Genomic DNA, 24,432 nt, shown 5'->3' on the forward strand with positions numbered 1-24,432 from the left:
AAAAAAAGACGCTATGTCATCATCATCATCAGCCTATATTTATGTCCACTGCAGGACGAAGGCCTCTCCCTGCGATCTCCAATTACCCCTGTCTTGCGCTAGCTGATTCCAACTTGCGCCTGCAAATTTCCTAACTTCATCATTCCATCTGGTTTTCTGCCGACCTCGACTGCGCTTCCCGTCTTGATATCTATTCTGTAGCCCTAATGGTCTACCGGTTATCCATCCTACGCATTACATGGCCTGCTCAGCTCCATTTCTTCCGCTTAATGTCAACTAGTATATCGGCTATCCCTGTTTGTTCTCTGATCCACACCGCTCTCTTCCTGTCTCTTAACGTTAGTCCTAAGATTTTTCGTTCCATCGCTCTTTGTGCGGTAATTAACTTGTTCTCGAGCTTCTTTGTTAACCTCCAAGTTTCTGCCCCATATGTTGAAACTTGGAGGTCAACAAAGAAGCTGATAATACACGCTATGTATTATGCGCCTATTACACGAGTATCGTCTGCGGTTCATGCCCTGATTTTGCCGCATTCACGCAGGATTTGTGCTTCCATCGCGATCGAAGAGCCCCTTGCAAATTGATTTCGCTGGGAATAAAAAGTGATCATGTAACAACGCAACGTGTTACATTCATTCATGCCACAACGGTATAGGAGCTAGGAGTGTAATTCGGCCACCATGGGAGTCTGCGAGTATAGAAATGTGATATGCAGCCTGTTTGGGCTGATACTTATCACCCGTTTTCTTTTCTAGAAATTATGCAAATCCGACCGACTCATACATCAGACAGGCTGTATAAAGAAGTTCTCACACCTTTCGGAAGGGCTCTGTTCTGCCGCTGCCCGAAATCTATCCAAGACTTTGCGAACACCTCGCTATATCCGGTGCGATGCCTTCGCTACACCCGAGCCTTTTCAGATATCTCACTATATCCGAGTTTCGTGCGGAGACCTGCATTCTTTTCTTTAGAATCAGTTAAATGTAAAACGGTACAGCATATACTACTACTACTGGTGTTTATTATACATAAGGAAGAGACGCTTAATTCTGCAGCCCATCAGGGAGCACGGCGCAGGGCACAGCGCACGTTACTGTTATATCAGCAACGTATATCCGAGCTTCCGCACGAAGCTCGGATATAGCGAGATGTGTGAAAAGGCTCGGGTATAGCGACGGCGCATATATATATATATATATATATATATATATATATATATATATATATATATATATAATATATATAGAGAGAGAGAGAGAGAGAGAAGGCGATATATATATATATATATAGATATAAGAGAGAGAGAGAGAGTGAGGTAGACGCGCTATTAAGCGATTTATTGACGTTTCGACCTGGGTCAGGCCTTCATCAGAGTACTATGCATAGCATCGGTACAGTTGATATATGTGCATATCAACCGAATGAATGGAAATATGATTACATGAAAAAAGAAGAAAATGGGTGAACAAAATGCCTGTCAACCGTTCTAAAGAACAGCTGATACATGTACAATAGATGACTTTTGCAAACACATCATTTAAAAATATAAAGCATGAAAACACACAGAAATGAAGTACGAAAGGCAATCGCCAGGTGACAACAGAAAAAGTCACCAAATAGATGGTATGTTACCAAGCAAAAATAAATAAATAAATAAATAAAAAATAATAATAAATAAATAAATAAATAAATAAATAAACAGAATAGTGACGTGCTAGTAGTAGAAAGAAGGAAAACGAGGGAGATGTGATGGGCTAGAAAGACAGGAACCCAATTTTCCAACACTTTCATTCAAATCAGACACGACGGTATCATATTTATAGATAAGGAAGGATTCACAGGCTTCTCTATCATAATGTGAACGAAATCCAGATTCAACCAACGTGACTTTCAGCTTATCGAATGAGTGGTCAGGGAGGTGCACGTGTCTTGAGATGGGCAGGTTGGGCAACGTGTTAGCGTGGGATTTATGATTGTTCAAGCGCAATCCATAAGGCCCCTCTTTTTGTTCGATGTACCGTTTTTTGCACAGCGTACATTCAAGCACATACAGGGTGTTTAATTGGCTGTGGCAGATAGCACAATTGTAATCATTTATCTAAACTACTCGATGAGGCGGCCATTACTTCCATGAGAAATACAAATGCCTAATTGAATACTTTACATATGTACGCTAATTAGCGTCGCTCGTCGCCGCAGATTAATTATATTAAGGCTCATATCTTAATCTACAAACTGTAGCTAGTGAGTTTCCAAGGTATATCCACTTCGAACGAATTTTCTGGCCTGCGCTAGTTTCGACATATTAATTTTCAAAGTGTCCGACGAAATGCATTGGTGTTCCAGTTACTTTTGTGCTTCAGTGCATAATACAGCATTTTCTTCAAAAATTCAACTATATATATATTATTGCTCATGCAAACATGACAGTGACAGTGACAAGAACTTTTATTGGTCCTGAGACACTGGCCAGGGGGAGCCGAAGGCTCCCTCAGGTCAAGTCGGTGGCTCCGCCCACGATGGCACCGGGAGGCGAAATCCCGTTGCGATGTCGTGGGCCCTCTGGACTGCCTGGAGTTGGATGTGGTGGTGGTCGCTTCTTAGGAACTCCTCCCACTGTTCCTTTGTGGCAAGTACAGAGGTTTCTATAGCTGGGCACAGCCAGAGCATGTGATCGAAAGAGCATGAGTCGGCTCCGCATTTGGGGCACGACTGCGGGAAGTGTGGGTCTATCCTGTTAAGGGACCGCGGAGTGGGGTACGTGCGGGTTTGTAACATTCTGAGCGTGCTAGCTTGTGGTTTATTTAGTTTTGGGTGAGGAGGAGAGAAAACCTCCTTTCCAAGCGGTAGTGTGAGCCGATTTCGCGAAAGGTGCACAATGGGTCTTTCTGGATGCAAGCCTCGTTACGAGGAGGGCCGTTGACGGCTGTGCGGGTCGTGAAATCGCGCGCCAGCTGGTGAGCCCGTTCGTTGGGGTTGCAGCCGCGCGGTTGGATCGAGTCTCCCAGGTGGGCCGGGAATCATGAAATGTGGAAATATGCTTCCGTGCCAATTTGACCGAAATTAGTGAGCTTGTTGATCGCAATGCTATTCGCCCGTTTCGATACGCGCGCCGCTGAAAAGGACCTAACGGCTGTACGGGAATCCGAGAAAGACGAAGAGGGGAGAATGTGCGCTGTGTATGGCCAGGGCGATAGCCGCCTCCTCCGCTTCGTGAGCAGAATTGGTGCGCATAGAGGCCGCATTCACCAGATTGCCTTCACCAGATTGCATTCACCAGATTCATGCAAACATACCAAGCGTTTTTTAGCTGCACCAAATTTTTTAATGTTGCCATTTGCAGATGCCAACAACTGCCAACTCTGCCAACAATGCCAACTCTGCCAACAACCGCGCTCGTCGCTCGCCCGCACCGTCTCTTATCTCCACACGGCTCTGACCTTTATGCGCCGTGCATTCGCCGCTCAGTTTCCGTTGAAGCGATAGACCGCACGTACCTTCGCCCGCTGCAGCGTATGTGCTTGCTGCCAGCGTTTTGACAGTCGTTGTCTGCAGTCATTCAGTGTGATCTATTCGTGTTTGTGCGCGCTCACACCACGCTTGTTCATTCAGTTACTAATAGTCGGGTCACATTTTCCAACGCACGCTACACATGCAATGCTGCCCGGATCGGCAGTGCAGCGCTACAGGTGTGTCCCTTCGCACGCGCTGCCCACGGGAAGCGCTTCTCATCAACACCACCGTTTCACACGCGCCTTCTCGTGGTCATCGAGTCTCTCTTCATGTCGGTCTACTTACGCCGCAGCACACCTGCTTACTTAATCAGCTCATGTTTACTACAATTCATATTGCTACCAAAGCCGCTCACCTTACTTCGTATGACATTGCTGTGTTGCTATCGCATTCATTGCTTCGCCCTTAGGGCGAAACTGTGACATTTTTTAACTAAGTGTTCAAAGCAGTTGTGACATATCTGTATTAGGTTCCTTCGCTTTTTTTTCGCCCACTACTACTTCCTGATTTCTAGAGCGCATCGAAATAAATAAATAAATAAATAAATAAATAAATAAATAAATAAATAAATAAATAAATAAATAAATAAATAAATAAATAAATAAATAAATAAATAGAGTGCCCTATGAAAAAAAAATGACGACAATGTATTTCATCTCCCTAAAAAGTCATTAAGGACTATTTTCTGTAATCCAGTGCTGCTTTAAGAACTGTACTGTTGTGTTTCTACATCTATTTTGAATAACACGTGAATCTGCAAAGCAGTGATCCGCTGCATTATGGTGTTTTTGTTCCGTTTGTATCGCGTGTTGGCGAAAGGCTTTTCGCGAAAGTGCTGCTTGTCTGTCGTGTAGTATAAGTGTCTGTTGCTGCCACGTATCGCGGCCGCCACCTCGTCAAGCTGCTGAAACCGGTAGCGTTATGCGGCAACTATACCTCCTTGTACCAGGAAGGCAAGTTTATTTGATTTGATTTGATCTTTTTTTTTTTCGAATGGCATTCTCGTATTCTCGTTGCCGTCTCGAGGCCGCGAGGCCGCCTACATATAGTATAGCAGACGGATTGTGCGACTTTTCCTTTCTTGCTTTCTTTTGCCCGGTGAAATGGGAGAGAGTAAGAAAGGAGTCGCGAATGGACCTCGGGGCGCATAATGCGAGAAACGTGCGCGTCGCGTCCAAGGTCTCGCGTCCCAAGCAAAGCATGAAATGAAGACGCGCCTCGCAATGACCACCGAGGATTGAAGGGCGAGCGACTCTTTTTCGTTTCATCGCGCGGTGCGCAGCAAACGAATAGAACGAAGGCAAGCCGCCGTGCTTGCCGTAACGCTACGTGTGTGCCCGGCGCCGCTCGTTGCATGCACAGACGGTTCCCACGCCCTCTGGTGCGATCTCGGACGATCGCTGAACGTCCGGGCAGGAAAGGACGTTTCGGGCAAGGAAGGCTCCGCCTGAGAAGTGGTCGGCTTCCGCTCCCCCCCCCCCCCTCCCAAAAAAGAAGAAAAGAATGGAAAACAAATAAATCTAGAAAGAGAGAGAGAGGGGGGGATAGCAAGCGAAGAAAATGAACTCGGCAAGCTACGAGTTCGAGGGGGCAATAACGCCATAAATTCACCTGCCACTTTCCTTGCTCGTTCACGTTGCACTAAATTCACTCGAACGTTACGGCGTTATAGTTTGCGTGCCCGTATGTGCACGACCTTTCACACTTAAAAAACCTTTCAGACTTTTTTTTTAAAGTCTTTCAGACTTAAAAAGGTGGCTGGGAGTTACGAAGTAAAAGCAGGCCCCAGAAGCGTGTTTCTATTTGCGCCCAAGCCCAGTGCTCGACCGCTGGCGCCGCCATGCGCCGCTCGCGCGTACCAAGTTTCTAGGTGGCTTCTTTCGCCGAGGGCGCTCGAACGCAATCGTATGGTTTGCATGAATGCATGCTTTGGAAGCGTGGCTATATGACCTAGTGATTACGACGCTCGCTTTGAGACCAGGCGTGCGCGGGCTCGAATCCCGCCTTGTCTAGGATTTTTAGATGCGAAGCATCTTATGGCGGGGACTTTGTCCGTCCCTCCCGCGGCGTCCCACATCCCCACAGTGCATGCGCGTCCCCTCCCCCTCTCTCCTCTCCTACGCTCCCCCACTTTCTCTCCTCTAGTAAACCGGAGCGGCGCGCACGACAGGTGGTGCGACAGCTGCATACTCCGCTGGGGGCGCCACAGTAGTTCCGTGGTATGAAAATGACGGAGCGCGCGCGCCTCATTCTCTCTCCTGTGCAGCGCCGCGATGAGCGCTCGGGCCGCTGCCGCGAAACCATCTCCCGCTCAAGCTAACCATCTCCCCGCTGCTTCGCATACACACATGGTTCCCTTTAGCGGGAGATGGAGTAATTTTTTGCTTGGTATCACGCTTTTCTTTTTTTCTCTCGCGCGGTCGGTTGAACCCCGGTGCCGCGGCGGAAGCCGCAGTACCGGCCGCCGACGCGAAGCGGCGGTTGTTGGGGTGTTGCGGAGCGCAGCGTAGCAACACCCCAAATAAACAATACTGATCCAGCCAGGTAGACTGCTCCCTCCCTGATAGTGAGATTATATTTGGATCATCAAAACAGTGATGCGTTTATTTAGGAATACCATCGATCCCCAACAGCAGCCACAGTCGTGCCTAGTCACCAGCAGCCCAGCGTGTTCTCCGTCAACGCTTCCTCCGTTCCAGCGGCGGCGGCTAGAAACATGGTACGCGCGAGCGGTGCATGGCGGTGCCAGCGCTCTAGACGCGCGAGCGGCGCATGGCGGTGCCAGTGGTCCAGCACTGGGCTTGGGCGCAAATAGAAACACGCGCCCCGGAAAGTAAAGCTAGTTTCAGTTTCAAGGAACATGCGCGCTCCTAGCGGTTGCCGGACATTCTAAGTTATTTTTCTTATTTGTCTTTTTGTGAATTTTAAATCGGACGAAGTGCGGGAAGTGGTCGCCATCGTGTGTCCGTCGAGCTTGCCTCCGCTCACCCTTGCCACTTGCTCAGCGATATCACAAGTCAGATTGCGCTCCGTCGTCTGCTTCGGTTCTAGTCCCAAGTGTGAAGATAGGAAAGATAATACCCGTGCCACACGGGCAAAGTAAAGTGCACTTTGAGCGAGTGCACTTCGCGGCTAGTGCCATTCGCAGGCTGCCACACGGGAGCGCTTAGTGACACTCACTGCAGAGTGCACTCGCCGGCGAGTGTGTTCGGCGAACTCACTTCGCGGCGGCAAAGTGTGTAGCCTCGTTAGCAATGCTTAGAAGATACATAAAGTGATATTGAAGGAAGAGTCAGGAGTAATTTTTAATAACATTGTTTTAAATTGCTAACGTTACAAGATAATAAACTGTGCTACACCGCAAAAAAAAAAAGAAAAAAAAGAAAAAAAAAACCAAGAACAGCCAAAAAAAAAAAAAAACTACTCTTGCTATCGGGCTGTTCACGACCACGCCCGATAATGACTGCGCAGTTGTTTGGCGAATCGAGTCGTTTTGACTGTTGCTGGTCAAGTTTCCGTCGTTGCCGGCGCTTATAAAGGTGGATTGTAAATGTTGTTTTTAACAATAATAAACTGTTTTCGTGCACACATTTTTATATTAATAAACATATGCTTTTCCGTCTCACTCCCGGTCGCCATGGTCATCAATTTGAAAGAAATTCTTTCTTGTGTAGCAGCACACCGCCAAAGTGACACTCAGCGCGCTGAAGTGCACTCGCTCAAAGTGCACTTTACCCGTGTGGCACGGGTATAAGACAGAGAAGCTTGATCAGGCGTGCAACGAACGGAAGACGCAGGAAACCAACCGAGCATTAGACGAAGATGGCTAAATCGGGGCATCACATGTGTTGCGCGGCTCTGTGGTGTTCGAACACCGGGAATTCCAGTTCTGCGAAGTTTTTCAGGTTTCCTAATGACCACGGGTAAGCACAAGTATTTCACTCTATTTGACGATCAGGTATTCTTTTTGCATGAGTAAACCAGTTCTGTGCAAGCCTGAGTGGACTGACATAAGAGCAGTGTCGCTCGACTCATTCGTCATGACGGCAGCCCATCTGTTGCCGGTGAAATACTTGTAATGAAGGGCTTTAGTGCGTGTTTTTAGGCTATACATTTTGTTCACTCTTTGTCGACATGCACAGCCAAGGTTAAAAAAAGAGAAAAGAAAGAAAGACGCAGCCGTGGTGGTTAATAATTTTCGCATTGGTTTGAATCTTCTGGAATCTATTTTCACTCATTGTGTACAAATTTCCGTTGTAATTGAAAATTGCTTCTGTAGATTGTCACTTTCGCACTGCGTGGAGGTCAGTCTTTTTCCAGTAAGGAATGTGGGAATAAAAACAAAAGCGTTCAACATTACTTCTGTTAAGTTTTGGTTGGCCGAGAAATGGGCTAGCTTTATTTGATCCACTTCACAACACACGAACAAAATTAACGATTGATGGTGCCAGGAAGTAATTTTTTTTATGCTACCCGTCCACTATATCTGTGGACTAGTTGAAGTGTAGCCCTAAACGTAACCGCAAGTTAGGACTTTCAAAGCGACTACTTTCACGAAATGACGAAATGTAATATATTAACAGCGAATATTGGTAATTAACAACGGTTCGCTATATAAATATTCTTCATTATAATTGCTTGGCACTGTTGCGTACGCGCAATGTCCCAGTGGTTTAGAAAATGAATAGCAGCTTGCAAGGTAAACCTGGTAGGAAGAAAGTGCTTCCTAATACATGACACACTTTAGCGGGTTCTGCTCCGCGATTTCGTCAATGTCGCCGCACGGCCAGCGGACATGCAAGAGAGCATAATAATAATAATAATAATAATAATAATAATAATAATAATAATAATAATAATAATAATAATAATAATAATAATAATGTTTATTTGCCATCATACATATTAGATGGGAGGACGGAGGGAAAAAAGCTGCTCACATGCAGCTTGACCAGCCCACAGCCCCTGATTTGTTTATTTTGGCAGAAGCAGCAAATCAACTCATAAAGTATACACAAAATTGGCACAGTAAGTGAAATGTAAGAAACAGTGCAATGATGGTGTCTTGAACAAAAACAGAGTATATTAACAATAAAATCCACGGAACAACATGAAATCACAGCGAAAGGAAGTGTGCAAAATTAAGCACTGTACATAATACGGAGATTCCGATAAGAAGAAGAAAATAAATCAAAGCCATCTAATTCGTAGGCGTTCAAAAGACAGGGTAATGTGTAAGATAAACGCTGTTTTCCGGTATTAAGACGAGGAGTGTGAACTAACCAGCTTTCTGCATGTCTAGTTGGGTAGCATGATAATTTATTTTCCAAATTTGCTAGAATTTGTAGACTTCTGAGGTTTTCTCTTATCTCAGTTTTGAACTTCACGCTCAGTCTGTATTTATACAAGTTGTGTATACTGATTACCCTGGCATTGAGAAAAAGTTGAGCTGTGTGGGATCGGTATGGTGCATTATAAACATGACGAATGTATTTTTTCTGTAAAAGATGAATGCTTTGCAAGCTAGAGGGAGCTGAGTTTCCCCATACTAGTTGGCAGTAGTTTAGGTGAGAATAGAAAAGCGTATTATAAAGAAGCAATTTAGTTCGTGCTGATAGTTGGTATCTTAATCGGCCCACTATGCCAGTGATTGGAGCTAACTTCGTGGTTAGATAGTTTATATGATCGTCCCAGGACATATGACAGGAAAAAACTACGCCAAGACATTTGAAACTCTCTACAATATCTATATTACGGGAGGTTGGTGGGTCGTTTGGTGTGGCGGAATTATTTTGTTTATTGGCTGAACAATTATTGCCTTAGTTTTCTTTTCATTTAGACGCATGGAGTTTGATGCTGCCCATTTTCCCAGCGCATTCAAGGTTTCGTTACATGCGGATATTGTTTCCGAAATATTTTTCCCTCAGAGGAAGATAGTAGCATCATCTGCATAAATAATAAATTTTACTTCAGGGTTTATATTTATAATATCATTAAGATATAGATTAAAGAGGAGAGGTCCAAGTATGCTACCTTGTGGTACACCAGTTTGGATAGATTTAACTGCAGAACATGTATTAGCTAGCTGAACCACTTGCTTTCTCTGTGATAAATACGACCGTATTAATTCTAATGCCTTTCCGCGAATCCCTTAGTGATGTAATTTTTGCAACAAAATCCCGTGATCCACCAAGTCAAAAGCCTTTGAAAAATCGACAAATACACCAAGTGCTATAGACTTTTGTTCAAACTGTTCAAGTATAAACTCTTTCTGTGCAAGAAGTGCCAGTTCAGTTGATTTGTTTTTAGTGAAGCCAAATTGTTGTGAAGTAAGCAGTTGGTACTTTTCAATGAACTTGGATAAACGCAAGTGCAAAAGTTTGACGAACACAGTCCGCTTGCATGCGAAGTGGGAACTCCCTCTACCTTCTGACCTCATCAGTAACGTCATGGAGGCATTGTTTTGTTTGTGAATTATTTCCAGTAGGATATCCGGCAGCCGCCAGTGGTGAAAGCGGCGCTGCCGCCGCAGTATAGGGAGTTCCCGGCCCCTGGTAAAAGTGTTGTTTTCGGCAAAAAACAAAATAGGTAGTGTGTGTTCTAGGGTAAAAAGTAAGTTCGAAAGTAAAGATGATGCTAAGAATGTATGTAGTATTAAACATCCGTGTAAGAACCAATTTGTCGATTGCACGAAGAACGTTGTGTATCAGATTCCTATGAGGTGTGGTAATGTGTACGTGTGGCATACTGCGAGATGCATTAACACGAGACTAAGGGAACACTTATCTAGTCTGAAAGCTCGCCCTAGTACGCATTTGGCAATGTATTGCCAAGAACATGCGTGCTCACATTGTCTTAGAAGCACCGACATACTGTTTAGGCATAGAAATCAAACCGCGAGAGAAATTGTGGAAGCTCACTGGATTGCAAAACTATAGAGGAAAAATGCATGTCATACTTCTGTTTCATTGTTTAAGAGAATTCGCTCCTGTCATCATATCTTTAACGCATTTTCGCTTATGTGCTTGTTTTATGCGCATTGATGTTTTTATGTTCACCGGGTAGCGCTCATCCGCGGCATTTTATCGCAAGTGTGATTATATGCGCTGTTGACGTGTTCTATTGACTGGATCGCGCAGATCTGTCGGTATTTAAGCAGGTGGTTCTTCGAAAATAAAGTCAGTTGTTAGAAAGCGCTCGTCCTTGTGTTACTCCTTTTCTTCGTCCCTGTCTGTTTGTGCACAAAAAGTTTTAAAAATGAATCTGTTCCAACTAGGCCGACTCGCAGTTATGCTTCTGCTATTCCCAATTACGGCCTCTACTGGTATCTGCGAACAACATTGTGATGTACGGTTTTACTGGCTGCTTTTAAAGGCTGCTCGGATATTTAGCGTGTTCGGAGACCCCGTGGTCCGTAAACTTTTTTGATCGATAGTACATATAAGAAATGCGTTCAATGCAGTCGACATCAAGGACATCATAGAAGTGCTTGAAGCCGCCATTCACATCGCGATTGACATTGCCGGTTTAAAACTTTTTACGGTTACCAGAGGTTCCATCCTGGTCAGCCACGGCGGAGGACAATACTGGACTTCATTACCTCTGAAAAGCGATTATTATTATTTCGAAAATACATAGACCTCCAATTCGGATAGCAATAGAAGCCAGCCATACAGCAGCGCCACATGCATACAATAGAAGGCCGTGATCATGGTATATATGCTCAGAGGGTGTTCCATCTTCGTTGTTTATTGCTAGATACCCTGTCGATCAAAAGTACATTGTTTCTTTATTGCGATTTGAGACCACTTGAGTCGCAATGTAACGTTGCGTGCACCCGCTGCGCGAGGTCGGCGGCAGACGCCCGGCATTGCGTGTCGTGTGTAGCACACAACAAAAGAGAGAAGCGCGTTCGTTTCACACAGCGACCACGCTTCAAGTAGAGAAACACAGAGACAAGCGCAGTGTGTGCAAAATACCATAAGCTAGTTGCGGCAAATGTGGAGGGAGTTTTCTGAGAAATCCTTACGGAGTTTCGATTCTCGACGTAGCTTGACGGAGATATTCCCTTTTGTAGTGCATGTATATATACTACGAAGTTGATGTCAGCTTCGCTCACTTTGACAGTCATCTTCGATGGTCTCTGCGCATTTTTATAGCCGAGCTGTTATACGCTAGGTTCTGGCGGTTTGTGTGCGTAGGCAAAAAAGATGGCGGCCACCCCAGAGCTCACAACCGGCCGATCCCGGTGATAAAAACGGCGATAAGAGCGTATCGCCAGATATGCTCCAGCTGCGTTTAATCGCGAGAAGTGTCAAAACGTATTGTGATAAAAAATGTAATAAAAAGGTAGAACCGGAATAGACACTGTTTAGTATTGATTGCGGTTTGATATACATAGTTGTCATGGACGTCATCGCGGACGCCATACTGGGGTACCAGCAGGTCGAGAAGGGGCGTAAGCAAGGAACATGACAGCATGACAGCAACAAAAAAGCGCGTCTTGCGTAGAATGTCAGAGCGATAACAATGATAAACCGGTGAAAAACAATCGCCGTGAAAAAGCAAAACAGTTTGCACGTGAAAATACGTTGCACTGACGTCATCGTAGTGGCCACCTTAGGGTACCAGCGCGGGGAGATATGGCTGCGTGACGTCACATGAATACTATCTATAGGCAAACTACGTAACCTTATCTCAATTTTCTTCCACCCGTGAAATGGGTAGGCCGCGTGCGGTGAGAACTGCGGAAGTACAGGCCTACGTAGAACACCGTCGTGAACAGAAGCGGGAAGGTGCGCGGCGACGGCAGGCAGCACGTAATACGGACGAAGATCGTGCCGCAAACGCCAAGCGTATGCACCTTTGGTTGGATCACCCCTACCGACTCCACTACCATCGTAATTGTGGCTTATTTCAACATAGACGTGTCTCGGACACACGGAAAGTGGTTCGTCGCGTTTCTCTTGGAAAGGTGCGGCATTCAATGTTACACAAACATCAGTGTGCCCACGACGCGTCGTCGGTCGTGTATAGACCTCACAGACAGCTCCGCTGGTCATCCACCTTCAGAGAGTGGAATGGCTCTGATTTTTTTTCCCCATACTCCTTCACATCTCAAACAAATCAGATTAGCGTGTTGAAAAGACAAGCTACGGTGTGGCAGCAGCTTCACCACGGGTCGGATCACTCTTGCCTGGTCCTTCAGATGGTCAGGGCTCGCCGTTGTCACCTGCACGGCTGTTTCCAGTCACGACTGATGATACCCCCGTTAAAAAAAAAAGAACTTTGCTCTGTTCCCAAACATTCAGCTTAACTATTCTTTTGTGCTGCTCGTTTGAATTTCTTTAACCAGGCTTTGCATTGGCACCGCGGAGTACCACTTCGGCAACTAAGTTCCCAGTTTTGAGCATTTAACCGCATCGCGACGGCAGCATATGCTTTTCGTTAGGTAACTAGAACCGGCGGTCTGTGCACGCGGAAAAAAGGTGAAACCAGTGAAAGGCCCCCCGTGTAACGCACCGTCGCCGGCACGCGCCACAAAAGCGAGGGAAGCGGCGTCCCTCCTCGCCGGCCGCATTGTTCCAAGGAGCGAAGCCGCCCCGACACCTGACACCCTTTTCGTCGCGGCCACGCTTTTTCCTGCTCGGCCGCCCCGGCGGCATTGTCTCCATTTGTCTTTTCGCGAGCACCGCGGCGAGGGTGACCGACGGAAGTGCGCGCTGGCCAGCTGCCGCAGTGGGGCGCATGCGCGCACACACTTTGGTGGTGTCCCCGTGGGCGTAACATCTCTTGGCTCGCTTCGAAGCTCTCTTCCGCGCATCCCGTTCGGTCACACTGGCCAGCCTCGTAATCACCAGGAATGCGTAGCTGCTTCCACCTCTTTTTCAGTATTCCATCACCAGACGGTGCCAAGCAGTCTGTTGACATTAGGGATACGTATTCCCCTACGATCACCTTTGGGGATATCCCTTTCAGTGCGCGCTGATTGGTTGGTTGAGTAAAACCGATTGAGCTGATTGGCTGGTTGAGCAAAGCACGCTCTATTCATCTGACGCGCCTAGTACTACGTCATGCGAAAGTGATAGAGTCGCCAAAAGCGATCGTACTTCCCATGGTCTCTTCACCTTGGCGCTCTCTGTTCACGCGCAAGCACGGCTATGTCAGCTGCCCTCCAGGTAAACGGGAATTGCGCCACGAGCGCCAATTTATGCCCTGGTGCTTGGTAGGCCATACTTCTGAGGAAACAAAATTACAAAATTAAGCCTGCTGTTAAGCCTCGCCACTTGCCGGGGCGTGGCTGGAGGGAGATGAGGCGAAGCACACGCCGCTCCGCGAGTAGGTTGCTAGGCAACGCGCGGTGACGTCATCGCCAGGCGCAGTTTTCGCACTACGCGGCCTAACCCAGCTCCGCTGTTAAAATGCAACATCGTGGTAGTCTGTGTGAGATGCGGGTTCGATTGCAAGTATATACCGCCGAGCAGTGCATCCTCAATATGTATAAACCATCAACAGTCAGTTTATCGGTTGTGCAAGGAGCGAAACTGTTGGAAAACATGCCACGAGGTTTTAGTAAGGCTTCGCTCGTGCCGAGACATTTGTCGAGTCGGACAAACTGGTAAACTGCCGTCGATGAATGAGCGTGTTAGCGAACTTCTGTTCTCTAGCGACTCAGCAACAATGCCGAACGCAGGGGAATTTCCTTTGTATTTGACTTTTGCCTATCACAAACGAGCCGACTTTTTATTTCGTCTGTTTCCCACTGGATACGTTTTTCTTTCTTCTTCTTCTTCAGCTTTTTTTAATAAAGCACGAAGTTTCCACGCTTTCAGAAAACACACTCTGGGCCATCGATTGACACATCTCTTCAACTCCGATTTCACTGTCGACAGTTGCGATGGTTGCGAGTGGAATTCTTTTCAGACAAGCGGGAGCGATATGTTGACGCACCCGCGCGCTTGTCCCCGTGATTTTAACGCGACAGCGTTAAGGGCCCCGTGTCGCAGAAAATCCGGCGTCGGCAACCGGCGTCGGCGTGCGATGTCGGCGGGTGGCGGATAAATCATCCCCAACCACCCGGACCGCGCAGGCCCTCGACGTGGTGCAAGGTTTTGGTGAACAAAATTGAATTTCTCACAGTGAAATCCGTCAAAAAAAAAAAAAAAACACCGCATATCTACGAAGTGAATGATGATGAGTGGGCGAAGCACAGGGGGGATCATTCGGGTAACCGTGAATCCCCGTACATTGCCCACTCGAACATGCAAATGAGCGACATGTCTATAGTATATACAATGTTGTTTTATTGGTCGTATATGGTATTGAGGTGCGGACTTCGTTTTCCCTTCATTAAGACTGCCTTGTGATCAGTGCAGCAGCACGGCGATGCCGGCAAGCGGACCCAGAGGCGGCGAGAGCGCGGGAAGCGGCGGCAAAACGCCGGAAGCGTTCTCTACCTGAGCTTGGTGGCGCCGATGCTCGGTTCAAGCGCGAGCTTCGCGAGCCCTCAGCTCCGGGTCTGCTTGCGGGCGTTGCCGTCCTGCTGCAGCGCTTTGCGAGCCCTCAGCTCCGGGTCCGCTTGCAGGCGTTGCCGTTTTGCTGCAGCTTCCCGCGCCCTAGACTCCGGGTCCGCTTGTTATCTGCGTCGTCGTGCTGCAGCAGCTTTGCGAGCCCTCGACTCCGCTTGCAGTTGAGCCGCCCCTCTCGCCTTTTCATCCATAGCGGGCGCGCCGTTATCAGAAGCGACCGTTATCATGCATGGCTGAAGAGAGAAAGAGAGCGCGCGTCGGGAACGAGCGCTTATTGACCCTTTTCGCGGAGCAGTTTGCTTTAGAGAAACGAGATGGCGCTCACGGCGGCGCGCCATACCTCTCCTCAGCGACCGCGCACGAATACGAAACCATTACCGCTTTTACCTTGCTTCTGTGCGATCAGCTGTCGGAAATGCAACTGAGTTTTCCCTAACACACTGTGCTCCAATCATGCTAGATTTAAACATGTGGATTGAAGACGTGTGCAGCAGTCGGCTGCAGAAATAGTGACTGGCATTTTAAGGAATAGAATGAATCTGTGTGGCCAAGTTCGCGGACCGCTGCTGCAATTGTCCGAACGTGTTACCGCCACTTCGTGATGTACGGCTTTCCTCGAGGATACAGAAATTTGCTCATCAGCCAGCCTTGCATCCCTAACCTTCAAAGAAAGGGCTTCATCCCCAGAACGTCGGCAAGAGTGAGTACCACTCGTTAAACAATGACAAAGGGAATAGCGCCGCTTCCTGTCATAGTAAGTTTCGCGCACGTTATCAATACACATCTGTCCCAAATGGCAGGAAAACTTACGCCCACTCTATCGCCAACGTATGAAGAATAAGTTAATGGGCGCACACTTGAATATACGTGCACTGTATACGCACAATAAATGACGGACTACACCTATGGCGCACGATTGGTCGAAGCTGAATGTTTCGTGACGGTCCACAAGAGTAAGCGAGTTACTAGCTGTAGTATATATTTGCTACAAGGTACCCAATGTACAAAACAGCTACGTTTCAAGCCTCGTGCGCAGCAGGAACAAATCTATCGAAACTGAGCACACCCGCAAGCGATTAGGCAGAAAATAAGAAAATAATCAGATAGTGGCCGCACCGAGGAACTTCACTGAGTCAGAAGCTGACAAACCACTGCTTCAAAATATTTGGCGAATAAAGAACAAAGAGCAAAACACACTAATCCTGACTGAATTCATAATCTGAAAGCTTGGATAGCTTGGAATACATATTTAGCACCGCTTTTAGAACAAGCACCATATACGCTGCTTGCGCCGTTTGTACATAGCTTAATCAGCTCCGAAAGCGCTTTTGCATGTTCTCTGAAGCTGTGATCAAAGCTTCGTGTCTTCCACCTAGTCACCGTCTACGGTATCTCCGAAAACAGAGGTTTTCAAAGCCGCGCCGGCGTCATACGCTTCCATTGTAAACAAGGAGGCAACGGAGGCAGTTAAGGCAAGCAATGGACGCGTCACCACGTGATCAAACATGGCAACGCCCACGGGATCGCCGCGAAAAGGGTCAATATAGCCCTTGTGCACCGCAGTGCCCCTAGCGGACTCCATGCAAACCAGAGCTACGTACGGACGACGAGGGGGGACAAGGCTCGGCCCTAAGGTGCTTCGCCCCTAAAATGGCGAAGTACGACTTTACCATTCGGCGTCGGATTCGCCGTCGGATTGTTTACCAATCGGCGTCGGATTGTAATTTGAATGTACGAGAAAACCTAATTCTGCTACGAGGAAACTCAAACACAAACCCCTTTTCCAGCATTTCTAGCAGACCTACAGCCGCGCGTTCGGGTACTTGCGAAAATGATATCCAGATGGCGCTCGCATCCTAGGCTGGTCAAATTGGGACTTCGCCTGCTAATTTGTTTTGGACACGCGCGCGCGTTGGGGCAATAACAATTAATAAAATAATTTTTAAAATGTGCTAGGGCCTACACATTTTAATGTAAGACTATATTGCCCCTGGAAAAACGTCTTTCCTGCAATGCATTTCTGTTTAAAAGTGAAACCGACTTTAAGGATGTCGGCATGGATAGGATAGGATAGGAATAAACTTTACTTGTCCAGCGGTTAAGGCTGTTGGTGCCCGGGGCTAGGCTGCCAGGGGTCCATCGCCGGAGAAAAATCTTTCGAGATCCTCGGCAATGGCCCTGGCCCGCTGGACGGCCCACTCCTGGTCCTCGGGTGCCTCGCTGAGGAGGGCGGCTTGCCATCTCTCAGCGAGGCGCCCCGCTTCAGAAGGTCCTGCTGTTATCTTCCCCCTTCCTCTTGGTCCATCTTCTTCAGGGCGTTGACATTCCCAAAGTATATGGGCCATATCAGCCCGTTCGTGCTCGCACCACGGGCAGCCGGGCGACGGGTGCAGCTCGGGCCCCAGGTGGTGCAGGTGATAGGGGTTGGTGAAATTGCCCGTCTGCAACCGCCTCAGGTCGACTGCCTGGGACCTGTCCAGCCGCCCGTGGGGTTGTGGATATGTCATACGTTCTTTCCTATAGTGTGCAAGAACCTCTCGGTACGAGGCCGGAAACTCCTCGATATCACAGTCGGCGTCCTCGTGGCCCCCAGCTCCGTCCGCCGCGATTTGGGTTGTGTTGATAATTCCTCCGCTGGGGTCCCGCACAACAACGGCGGCTGCCCTCTGGGTGATCGCGTCGCGGCGGGTAAGTTGCCTCGCGACGAGATGGGCACGCTCGTTGTGGTTGGGCGGGATGCCGGTGTGTTTTCGGCCGTTAGTATTGTTGTTGTTGCGGCTGTTGTCTTCTTTAGTACCAAGCTCCCCGACGTGCGCGGGGAACCATTTGAGGGACTTGATCGTAATCCTGCCGGACACGAAGTCTCCGGCTCTGGCGTTGAGCATGCGCGCCACATCCGCGGACACCCAACCTTTGGTGTAGTTCCGGATCGCTGATTTGGAGTCGCTTATGATCAGGCTATCCTCCGTACCTCCGTGGAGTACCGCGAGGGCTATGACCATCTCCTCCGCTGCTTCGGCCGATGGCAGCCTAGCTGATGCCGTCACTCGGATCCTTCCCTTCGTATCTACGACCGCCATGGAGAAGGCGGGCTCCGCCGCCGTCGGCCGGCCGTGTCGTTGATGTTGCTGCTGTTGCTGCTGCCGTTTTTGTCGTAGTAGTAGTAGAGATGGTGGTGTTGGCATCCCCGGTTCGTCTCGCACATTTCGTTGTAGTGGCGATGGTGGTCGTCGTCCCTCGTCGCCATCAACGTTACCGGCGGGCCGCGGGTACCTGGCTGCATCGACAAAGAGGACGCCTTCTCGTCTTCCGTACTCCTCGAGGATTGCTACCGCCCTTCGTTTACGTCTTTGCACGTCATGCACCGGGTGCATGTTCTTCGGCATGTTTTCCGTCTGTATGGCGTCCCTGACTTCCGGTAGCAGTGTTTCCTTCAGTCCCCGCGCCTCATGATATCGAATCCCGAGCAGGTCGAGGATTCGTCTTCCCGTTTTGGTGCCCGACAGCCTCTCCAGCTGCGCTATTCTCTGCGCCTCGGCGACCTCCTCGAGCGTGTTGTGTACGCCCAGCTCGAGGAGCCTGTGAGTTGGCGTGTACTGGGGTACCCCCAGGGCGGTCTTGAACGCCCTGCGGATCGCCACGTTCAGCTTGTCGGTTTCGCTCCTGTTCCAGTCGGCATTCGCGGCGACGTACGATATATGGCTCAGCGCGTACGCCTGTATCAGCCTCGTCACGTTGTGTTCTTTCATTCCTTTCCTCTTGTTCGCGACCCGCCGCACGAGGTGCGTGGCGGCGGCTACTTTCTTCTGCAGTCGGGAAACGAGCTCGCGGTTGGCACCGTTCTCTTCCAGCCACAGGCCGAGCACTCGCAACTTGGACACCGTCGGTATTCGGGTCCCCTCCCTCGTCGTGACGTGGACGCCCAAACGACGGGCGTCGAGCACGCCCTGCGGGAGGGGTCCTTTCTTGCGCGGTCTGTGGAGTAGGATCTCTGACTTGTCGGGTGAGCAGACGAGTCCCGTGTCTTCAAGGTGCCGCTCCACCTCCCGGACGGCCCGCTGCAGTCGGTCTTGCATTTCGCCAACGCTCGTGTTCTCCGTGGTCCACACTGTCACGTCATCTGCGTAGATCGTATGATTGATGCCCTCTATCGCGTCGAGACGCTCCGGCAGGCCGATCATGACGAAGTTGAAAAGCATGGGGGAGAGTACGGAGCCCTGCGGCGTTCCCGCACCGCCCATTCGGACCGTTCGCGGCGTGGCCCCGTCGATCTTGACCGTCGCCTCGCGTTCATTCAGGAAGCTGCAGACATATCGGTGAAACCTCGCCCCGAGATCGAGTCGGCTGATCTTGTCCAATATGGCCATGTGCTTCACAGTGTCGAAGGCGCTCTTGAGGTCTAGCCCGAGCAAGGCGCGCACGTGAGCGCTCGGAGCGTTCACTACCTGTTCTTTGATTTGCAGCATGGCGTCCTGCGTGGAAAGTCCCTTCCGGAAACCGATGATGTGGGTGCCGAAGGCGTCCTGCTTCTCGAGGAGCGTCGTCACCCTGTTGAGGCAGGCATGCTCCATCACTTTCCCCACGCAGGACGTGAGGGAGATCGCCCTCATGTTTCGGACCTCTAGCGGTTTGCCCGGCTTCGGTATTAGTATAACGTCCGCGGACTTCCACTCTTGCGGAATACGGCCCTCCTTCAAGCACGAGTTGATGTACTCGCAGAGCTTCTCTCGATGGCGTCCTCGTTCAGGTTCCTCAGGATTTTGTTGGTGATCCTGTCAGGACCTGGCGCCGATTTGGTCTTCAATAGCTGGAGGACCGCTCTAATTTCCTTCACGGAAAAGTCAGCGTCAAGCTCCTCGTTGGGAGCCCCGCGGTATTCGGGGTGACTCTTCCCTTCCGGTCGAGTGAGGTGCGTCTGCACGATCTCCTCCACGAAGGCTTCAGGGTCGTCCTTGTACTTGTGTCGCAGCTTAGCCATCTCTGTACGGGTCGCCGTTCTGGTGCTTCCCGGGTCGAGCAGGTGCCTGAGAATCTTCCAGGCGCTCATGTTGCCGTTCATCGTGTCACACAGCTCCTGCCATTCTTGCTCGCACAAGCGGCCGCAATGCGTCTCGATCTCCCGGTTGATTTCGGCGATCTTCTTGCGTATCTTCCTGTTGAGTTTTTGCTTACTCGCTCTCCGTTGCATGGATTTCTTGGCCGCAACGAGATGTGCCAGCCGGCTGTCCACTCTGGACGGTTGGGGAGCGTCGTCGTCCCCAGCTCCGCGGGATCTGTCTCCTACTTCTTTGGGGGATTCTTGTCGCCAGTCCGTCCATTCAATCTCATCGGTGGCTTTCGCTACGTCCGCGAGTAGTTCTCTGCACCATTCGCTGATGTCTTCAATCGGGCCCTCCTTCTTGTCTCGTTCTCTATTTTTCCGGAATCTATCCCACTCCACGATTCTTGCCTATCGGCAGACGTCCTCCTCACTTTCATTCTCTCCCACGGTCACACACAGGATTCTGTGGTCACTCCCCAGGTCCTCGAAAGAGTTCGACCAAGTGACCGCGTCCGCGCCCGACCAGACAGAGAGGTCGGGGGATGTGTCGCGGCACACTCCCTGTCCGATCCTGGTGTGCGAAGCCGGCTCGTTGAGTACGGTCAGGCCGAGCTCGTCCATCAGTCCGGCTAACCTCTTCCCTTTCGGCGAGTCAGCTCCGTATCCCCATTGCGTGTGCGAGTCAGCTCCGTATCACCATTGCGTGTGCGGCGCGTTGAAGTCTCCACATATGAGCAAGGGATTGGAGGTGGCCTTGGACATCGCTTCGCGAAAGAGGGCGTCGAAAGTGTGAGTGCGGTTTCTTTGCGAGAGGGAGCTATATACGTTGAGCACGAAGAGGCCGGTCTTCTTTCTTCCACTACTCGGAACGACTTCGATCAGGACGTGGTCTATGTCCGACTCTTCGTGGAGCACGAGTTCGTGTTCGATGAAGGCCGTCCCACGCTTAACCAGGGTGCACACCTTGACGTCCCTCCCCATGCATTCGTAGGGGGTACAACACGTAACATAGCCCGGAAGCTGGGGCCGATCGAAAGGTTCTTGCTAGGCAATCACGACAGGAAGTTTGTTATTTGAAAGCGTTTTCATGTATTGCACCATTGTTGCTTTTTTGTTTTTGAAGCCCCTGCAGTTCCACTGCCAGACTATGCGTCTGTTGTCGGACTTGCGGGACACAGCCATGATTGTTATGCAGAGGTGTTGGGGGGACACAACTGTCCGTGCATCCCTCCTTCCCCGGTGCGGGTGGTGTTGGCGTTGTTGCCGCTGGTGAGGATGGCCGGTACATTTATCGCTTGTGGTGACGGTACCCCGGCCCTTCCGGGCAGGTGGTGGTGATGTTGCTGATGCTGCAGCTGCATCGTCCCGCTTTCCAGATCTTCGATTCGTTTATTCATGGCCGCGAGTTGGGTGTTGACCGCTGCGTACTGCGCGTTCCGTCTCGCGTCGGATTCGTTCAGCCTTGTCAGGAGCATGTCAAACATTCGCTCCGTCTTGTCCGTCAGTTTGTTCACCATCTCTTCGATCGCGTATATCTTTCTGGCTCCTGACCTGGGTCTCTTCGGTGCTTGTGCGTGGTCCACTGCGTCTTCCGTAGGTGGCGCGTCGCTCGTGCCCTTGCGCTTGGAGCCCGCCGTCGCCGGTGCTTCTTCGCCGCAACAGGTGTCCATCTCCCCGACTTCGCCTTCTGTCGCGGTCACATCGCCTCGCTCGGCGGCCTCGCGGGAGGTGGATGAGGAGATCCTCTCATGAGAGGATCCTCTCATGTTCTTCAATATTTCGTCCAGCGTCTGCTGTAGCTCGTCGATTTTCCTCGCTGATTGTTCGTTCTGCTTTCTGGCCGTGCCCAGCTGTTCTCGAAGTTCCTTGTTCTCTCGTTCCATTTTCTCCATCCTCGCCGCCAGGAGGCGATCGGGGGCTCCTCTCGTACTGCCAGTGGCGGGGGTGCTCTCTACACAGTATCCATTTCTCCCCGCGACTATGTCGGACCAGGTGACTTTGCGCGGCCCTGTCTGTGTCTCGCCGTGTGTGGGCCGCACGCCGTCTGGCAGGAGGCGGTTTCGGTTCCGGTTTCCGCTTCCACTCCGACTCCGGCTTCGACTTCTGCTTTTACGTCTGTTATGACTTCGGCTCCGTCTTCTTATCGGCGAGAGGGATCTGGATCTCGAGCGACTTTGGCCTTTTCCCTCCGCCATACTGTATCCCGATGGTGATAGGGTCCGCTGAGGGGTCGTCTTTCCATCTTCCAATGTGCGTTCCATTTCTGCTCTGCTTCTCGCCCGCCACCTTCTCTGCTTCACTATGTGCGGCAACTTGTATTTTGCCTTGTACATTCGGTCGGCCGTGGGGTGCGCCTCGCCGCAGATCCGGCACTTGGGCGTGCACTCGTGCTCGCTGCTTGGGTTCTTTGATCCGCAGGTCGGGCATAGTTTGATATCCGGTCTTGGGCACACGTCGGGTCGATGGCCGAGCCTGCCGCACTCCTTGCAAAAGTCAATCTGTTTCCGATACAAGGATACTCTTATCATGATGCTATTGAAGTAAGCCCATGTGGGGACTCTGTTTCCTTCGTACAACAATATCACGGTGGTCGTACTGCCGAGCCGCTTGGCTTACGCTAAAGAGGGGTTTCTCGAGTTCACCAACGCATGCGTGAGCTGGTCTTGGGTAAACTTCAGGGGAATGTTTCGGATAATCCCTTTTACCATTTGCTCGGGCGCCGAAACGTACGCGTTGGTCTCGTGCCTCTTTCCGTTGATCGTCAAAACCTTGATCATAGCGATTTTCGTCGCTGTTGTCTCGTCCGGTGTGCTTATCACCAGGATGTTTTGCGTGGGATTGGGACAGATCGTGATCATCTCGTCGTCGCCCACTACCGCTTCTTTGCGTATCGCCTCGTCGAGACTCATTCCGCACGTGTTCCTTATATTCAGCCCGTCTTTCGGTCGAACAATTATCTTGATATCATCCCGGGGTAGTCTGGGCATCCTACTTGCTCGTAGAACTTTGTTCACTATGCTTCGGCCGCCTCGGCACATCGGGCTTCGCGAGCGACTGTCGTCCTTTCCCGCCATCTCGTTGGCGTTCGTGCGATGCCTTCTTCTGTGGATAACTTCGATCCAACCGTCCGCAACGCCTTCAACGTCTTCTCCCGTGGAAACGCGTTTTGCGCCGTCGGGTCCGTTGTCCGGGGTTTCCCTAGTTCCTTCCTCGCCTGTCTCCATCTCGGTGATAATTCGTTCAATTCCTGAGTCCAACGAAGGGTGCGCCAGGCCCAACCGTTGTTAGGCCTGGCGGCGCACACACGGGACTCGTGCGATTTTCGTGCCGCAAAAACTCGTAAAGTTCACGCTCACCCAAAAAATTGGTGTCCCTGGGTTCACGGTGACTTGCTCTTTCCGATGTGCCGCTTTCGGGTGCAGGATTAAAAAACCTGCGGAAACACTCATAAATCGACGGAGCCGAAGCGAGAAGCGTCCGCTCCCACTGGTGACTTCATCTTCTTCCCGAGCTTGGTCTTTGTAAGCTGGCTTTCCCACGTTCAGTGTTGCAGTGAATGAAGCCTACTTGCCGTATGCGAACGATGCGGTGCGAACGGGTCCCGATAACGCTATCGCGTTCTACTCTTAAAGGCGAAGCTTAAGCGTCCTCCAATTTTTCTAGATGTAACTCTTAAAATGGTTGACGCGCTTCCTTGGTGAATCCCTGTGTCTGTTTTTTCGGATACACACTAAGGCGACCGTAAAATGATTGTAAATAACGGCGCATTAGCGGACGGAGGATCGACAGAAGAAACGAACACAAGCGGTAAACAAGTAACTCAGCGCAATAAAAAAGACAGACACAAGAAAGGGAGAAACAAGGACAAGCGCTTTCTCCCTTTCTTGTGTCTGTCTTTTTTATTGCGCTGAGTTACTTGTTCAGTTATGCAGAACCAACTAGCCCAACAATCAACTATTCTACAAGCGGTAAAGACACGTAAACTGAAGACGCATGACCTTCCTTTTAATTCACGAGATAACGAAACTGTATAATCCAGAGCGCGTTTCCGATTGAGGAACAAACGGGCCATTCTGGTCGGCACGTTCTCTGCCTGTAAATTGCGTGGCTCGTTTCTTCCCGTAAAGTCCGCTCTAACAGAAGTCGATACTCGCTCTCCGAAGCACGTTCTGCCTTGTTCGCTCTGGCTCTCGTGGGTATCTCTCGCTTTCCTGCGAGGCCTCTCTACTTTCCGCCCACCCCCGTATACGTTCTCTCGTTTTCTCGTCACGGCTTCGGCGCGAAAGGTCTGCAAAATCAGCAACGTGTGCCATATAGCGCAGAGAGCGATCGTCTCTTTCCTCTTCTTGC

The 24,432-nt window shown here is 50.0% G+C and overlaps 1 protein-coding gene across 4 annotated transcripts in view; it reads left to right on the forward strand.

The window, feature by feature from the left end:
• The window catches only part of LOC119432873 (uncharacterized), a 539,288-nt gene that overhangs the window by 343,177 nt on the left and 171,679 nt on the right, over positions 1-24,432 (forward strand). The gene's annotated exons all lie outside the window — the stretch shown is intronic.

The sequence above is a fragment of the Dermacentor silvarum genome, chromosome 11, assembly GCF_013339745.2.
Source record: "Dermacentor silvarum isolate Dsil-2018 chromosome 11, BIME_Dsil_1.4, whole genome shotgun sequence".
NCBI classification, from domain to species: domain Eukaryota; kingdom Metazoa; phylum Arthropoda; class Arachnida; order Ixodida; family Ixodidae; genus Dermacentor; species Dermacentor silvarum.